Consider the following 6,006-nt stretch of genomic DNA (forward strand, 5'->3'; position numbering starts at 1 on the left):
ACATCCTATAATAAAACAAACAATTATAATACCATTTATACGTATAAACCCATATTTCCACACATTACGTATCAAAAATGGAATAAAACATGGGATATATTCAGCAACGTACCATGTGCAGGCCGCACAAAGTGCGTCATAGACAGCATAAACAATTAAAGGTGCCATGGAATGAAAAATTGAATTTACCTTGGCATAGTTCAATAACAAGAGTTCAGTATATGGAAATGACACACAGTGAGTCTCAAACTCCATTGTTTCCTCCTTCTTATATAAATCTCATTTGTTTAAAAGACCTCTGAAAAACAGGCGAATCTCAACATAACACCGACTATTACGTAACAGTCGGGATCATTAATATGTACGCCCCCAATATTTGCATATGCCAGCCCATGTTAAGGCATTAGACAAGGGCAAAACATCTGGATCTGCACAGGCAATAGCGAAAAATGGCAGATGGAGCAATAATAACTGACATGATCCATGATAACATGATATTTTTACTGATATTTGTAAATTGTCTTTCTAAATGTTTCATTAGCATGTTGCTAATGTACTTTTAAATGAGGTTAAAGCTACCATCGTTTCTTACTGTATTCACGGAGACAAGAGAGCCGTCGTTATTTTCATTTTTTAAACACTTGCAGTCTGTATAATTCATAAACACAACTTCATTCTTTATAAATCTCTCCAACAGTGTGTAATTTTAGCTTAAGCCATGGAGCACTATCAAACTCATTCAGAATCAAATGTAAACATCCAAATAAATACTATACTTACTGGAATCAACGCATGCATGCAGCATGAATGAGTTTGAACACGAATGAGCACGAACACTTTGTAAAGATCCATTTTGAGGTTATATTAGCTGTGTGAACTTTGTTTAAATGCTGTTTAAGGCAGTCAAGAGCTCGTGGGCGGGGGGAGCGCCAGAATTAAAGGGGCCGCGCGCTAAATCAGTGCAATTATGGCTGAAAATCGGCAGTTAAAAATTAATAAAAAAAAAAAAAATCTATTGGGTATTTTGAGCTGAAACTTCACAGACACATTCAGGGGACACCTTAGACTTATATTACATCTTGTTACAACTAGTTCTAGGGCACCTTTAAATCCGATTCTTTCTCCCATAACACACTCTCTCTACCATAGGGTTGTGCCGATGGACGATATCATCGTCCATCGTGATGGCTGACCGACATCACGATGGAGAGACACCATCGTGATGCCACGCCCCCGTCCCGTCCCGCTCCGCTGCGAGTTTTGCGAGTCGACACACTAATCCTAGTCTCTTCTATAGACTATAGTTAACCTAAAATCTTTGCAGGAATTGCTCTGTAAATTAAATTGAGAATATAACTAATGCATATACGCTATTTTAAATACTGTAGTTTATGCCAGAGACGTGACCTGTGTTAGTCTGTGAAAATACCTTGTCAGGCATACCTATTGGAAAGCCCGGATGAGTCATTAGTTCGGAAATAAAATAACCCTTTCGCACACAAGTTTAAAATATTCTGGCTGACCCGCAGCGTGAGTTTTTCAAGGCGACCGTTATTTAGAACGTATCACTTTATTTGTAGTTTTCCTTTTTTATTCAAAATAATCACAAATTTGTTAACTATAACATGAAATATCTATTCCGATTGTCAAATAGGAGCAAGTGATGTGTTTTGCTGTTTAAACACCTTTATAATGATCGCGTTATTTGAGCTATACACGTTATGGGCGCCGCCATGTTAATTAGTGCCGCAGGTTCTGTTTGATTTACAACATGTGAATTCATCCACTTCTCCCGAAATACATGAAAGTAAGTTAGCTGGTGAACTGGGGAAGAATAGAGTAAACTTTAAAGTTACTTAAACAATGTGTATCTGATATTAATAAAACGTGTCCTCTAATTATAACAGAAAGAATTGTTATTGCCGATTCTATATACATCAATGTGTATTTTACAAACTCTAAATGTGTTGTTTTGTTTGTATTTATATGTATTTAAACATCCGAAACCTAAAATAAACATTATGTGGTTGAAAACACTGCATATTTGTTGCGCACGTCCATCTATACTTGCTGCTAGTGTGGTCACGGTACCAATTTCGGTACCACAGCAAAATCTGTTGGAACTATTTTACTGTTTTATAGAGCCCATTTTAAAAACATTAAATATGATTTGGAGTGTGTTTTTATGTTTGTGTGTGTGTATATAGGCTACCTCAAATAAATACATTATGAAATATACAAAAAAATAATAATAAATAAATAAATCCACAAACAACTATTTTGTACCATTGTAAAAAACAGCATATGCTGGTAAATTGAAATTGACGTGCAAGCAAAAAGGTTTCTGTCCTACGGTGTTTTTTCTACTTTACAACAGTAAAGAATGCGAATAGCCTAACAGGCCTACATGCGAATGAAAGAAACGCTTATAATCCCCTGCGTGAGTGAAGATTTGGGAAAAGAAACAGAGATTCCATGTGGAATAACGTACTCGGTTACTAACGCAACCTCGGTTCCCTGAGATACGGAACGAGTACTGCGTATGGGGAAAAGTCTCCCTTTTTCCCCGTTACTGAAGCCTTTTTCAATAACGCAGTGTAACTGCACCGTCATTGGTTCACTCATAGACAAGTTGTTGAACCAATGACGGCGCGGCATAGCTGCGCGAACTATGGCGACAGAGCGTGCAAACTTTCCCGCCGAAAGGGGCGGGGAAAGGGGCTATTTAAGCAGGCGTTTCGCCATAGGATTTCAGGCCATATCAACTAAAGCAACGACACTGAAGCCGCAGCCTCGTGGCATGGCAAGTAACGCAGTACTCGTTCCGTATCTCAGGGAACTGAGGTTACGTTAGTAACCGAGTACGTTCCCTTTCGATACTTCACTCGTACTGCGTATGGGGAACGAATTCAACCGCGCCGTGCCACGGCAGGGAACGGCATAACTTGTTTTGGACACTGAGAGGGGACCATGAGAACAAGTAAGAAGGCTGAAGCCACCGTTAACCCTTGTTACACTACAAGAGGAGATAACTCCTGAATTGGCATGAGGCGGAGCTCGAAAGAGGCCGCCTGGTCACACCGATAGGACCCGAGCTTGTAAGGTCGGAACGTCCAAATGATAGAACCTGACAAAAGTGGACGGCGAAGACCAGCCGGCCGCCTCACAGATGTCTTTAATGGAAACTCCATTGGACCAGGCCCAGGAGGAAGCCATTCCTCTAGTGGAATGGGCCCTGACTCCTATGGGGCATTCAACGGCCATGGAGGAGTAACAGAGGTTAACCCTTTGAGCGGTACGGTCCCACATATGGGATTTTTATTTCAGTGCCCCTGGGCGTACGGTCCCACATATGGGATTTCAAACGTTCAGTGACATCACATAACTGCCAGATTCAAACTGTGCTTTCGCGCCCTGGCTGCGAGACGGACGCGCGCAGCTCTTGTCATATATCACAACCATGCAGTGTTTTCAGCCACATAACGTTTCTTTTAAGGTTTCAGACATTTAAATACGCATAGGCAAACTAAGATGGCGGCGCCCATCTCGCATTATAAATCAAGATAAAGATCATTTATAAAGGCTTTTAAATGACAAAACACACGCACTTACACATATTTGAGGATCGGAATATCAGATAGTTGATGACATGGTAAGCAAGTTTGTGAATATTTTAAATAAACAAGGAAAAACAAAATAATAGCGATCCATCTGTCATACAGTGTTATTGTGGCTGCGTTCAGCGCTCGTGACAAGCAAGACGCGTCGCTATGGAAACATTAAAGGCAAACGTTCTAAAATAACGGTCGCCTTAAAAAAAAACTCACTCTGGGGGGACAGTTAGAATATTTTAAACTCACGCTCGAAAGGGTTAATAGCGTCGACTATCCAACGCGAAAGACGTTGCTTTGAGACCGAAGACCCCTTGGTGCGGCCACCAAAACAAACAAAGAGCTGATCTGACTGCCTGAAGGGCTGAGATCGCTCCACATAGGTCCTCAATGCACTAACAGGGCAGAGCAACTCCAGCTCCTGTTCGTCCGTAGAAGGAGGAAGAGCAGAGAGCGAAATGACCTGTGCTCTAAACGGAGTAGAGAGCACCTTGGGAATGTAGCCATGCCTGGGTTTCAGTATGACTTTAGAGTCATTAGGCCCAAATTCGAGGCACGCAGGGCTTACAGAGAGGGCCTGCAAGTCGCCAACACGTTTGACCGATGCTAGTGCAAGTAGCAGAGCGGTTTTTAGCGTCAGAGGCCTGAGGTCAGCTGAACGCAGTGGCTCAAAGGGATTTCCCTTAAGAGCTCTGAGGACCAGTGAAAGGTCCCAAGTGGGAACAGTAAGGGGACGAGGAGGATTTAATCGCCTAGAACCCCTTAAGAAACGCACCACAAGGCTGTTTCGACCCACTGACTGGCCAGCAATAGGAGCATGAAATCAACAAAGACAGACCATTTCTGGGTGTAGAGGCATCTCGTGGACGGGGCTCTCGCCTGAGAGATGGTGTTTAGTACGTCCCCGGGGAGGTCAGCCGGCTCCCATTGAGGGACCAGAGGTGTAGAGCCCAGAGCTCTGGCTGTGGGTGCCAGATTGTTCTATTCGCCTGAGAGAGGAGGTCCCGTCTCTGGGGGATGGGCCACGGGGCTTTCGTAGAAAGCCTGAACAGCTCCGAGGACCAAACTTGGCTCCTCCAGAGTGGGGCCACCAGAAGGACTCTGTGTTTGTCTTCCCTGACTCGCCTGATGACCTGCGGGATCAGTGCGATCGGGGGAAAGGTGTGCCAGGTGTGGGCCAGCGCATCAACCTCCCTTGAGAAATAGGTTGGGCAATGAGAGTTGTCTTCTGAAGTGAAGAGGTCTACCTCTGCTTTCCCGAAGAACTCCCAAATCTTGAGAACCGTCTGGGGCTGGAGCATCCACTCATCCGAGGGGACGTTGCTCCATGTTAGCATATCTGCACCCAGATTGGTCTTGCCAGGTATGTGAGTCGCCTTGAGCAACTGAAGCCTTGGCAGTGCCCATTCCAGAAGACGTATCGCCAGAGCGCATAAGCGGCTGGACGAAAGACCGCCCTGGTGATTTATGTACGACACCACTGTCATGCTGTCCGATTGGACTAGGACGTGGCGTCCCGTCAAATGAGCCTGAAACGATTGAAGGGCTTTCATCACTACTAGCATTTCGAGGCAGTTGATATGGAGATGGCTCTCCTCGTGAGACCATGAGCCGAAGCAGATCCAGGTGGGGTCCATTCGAGGTCTAGCTCTTCCACAGCTTTGGATAGGATGCGGAAGAGTTCGGAATCCATACCCAGGCTGTGATCAATGGGCTCCAGAGGAGGCGGGGGGATGGGGTCGTCCGACTCACCAACCCATCCTTCCGTTTCAGAGGCCGCGAGGGACATAGAGTCATCAAGCGGCTCTTCGTCTGATCCGCCGAATGAGACGAGGTCACTCGCATCTGCAGAGGGACGCTGCTCAGGACGGGAGAACATGACGGGCGAGTGTTCTCTGGTGGGAGAAGGCGAGGCACGCGGGGGCTGGGCCGACGTGAGCTCGCACAACTCCGGGCACTGAACCGCTCTACCCCGCTGTCTCTTCCTTGCCGGCTTGCGGGAGGAAGGAGATGGGAGGGCGCGAGCGGCGAGATCGCCTTCAGTGAAGAAGGCGACCCGCGAGCGCAGAGAAGCCAGGCTCATGCACTCGCAGTGCGGGCATGAGGCTCCAGCGAGCGCGCCTTCAGCGTGGGACTTGCCCAGGCACGCAACGCACTCGCTGTGGCCGTCAGTATCGTGCAGTTTTTCAATCGTTTGCAATTTTGTGCATTTGCAACAACGCCGCCGCCGTTATAACGGCGATTGGGGGGCTCTTTTTGAGCAGTGAGGGCCGCGGGAAGCTCTTTTAGAGCGGTGAAAACCACTGGAAATTTGCTCCTTAGAGCGGCAATAAACCGTGGGAAAATGCACTTTTGAAAACGCGCCGGATGGCGGCAGGAGAAAAGCAGCCGGAAG

Source organism: Megalobrama amblycephala, linkage group LG7 (genome assembly GCF_018812025.1).
Source record: "Megalobrama amblycephala isolate DHTTF-2021 linkage group LG7, ASM1881202v1, whole genome shotgun sequence".
NCBI classification, from domain to species: Eukaryota; Metazoa; Chordata; class Actinopteri; order Cypriniformes; family Xenocyprididae; genus Megalobrama; species Megalobrama amblycephala.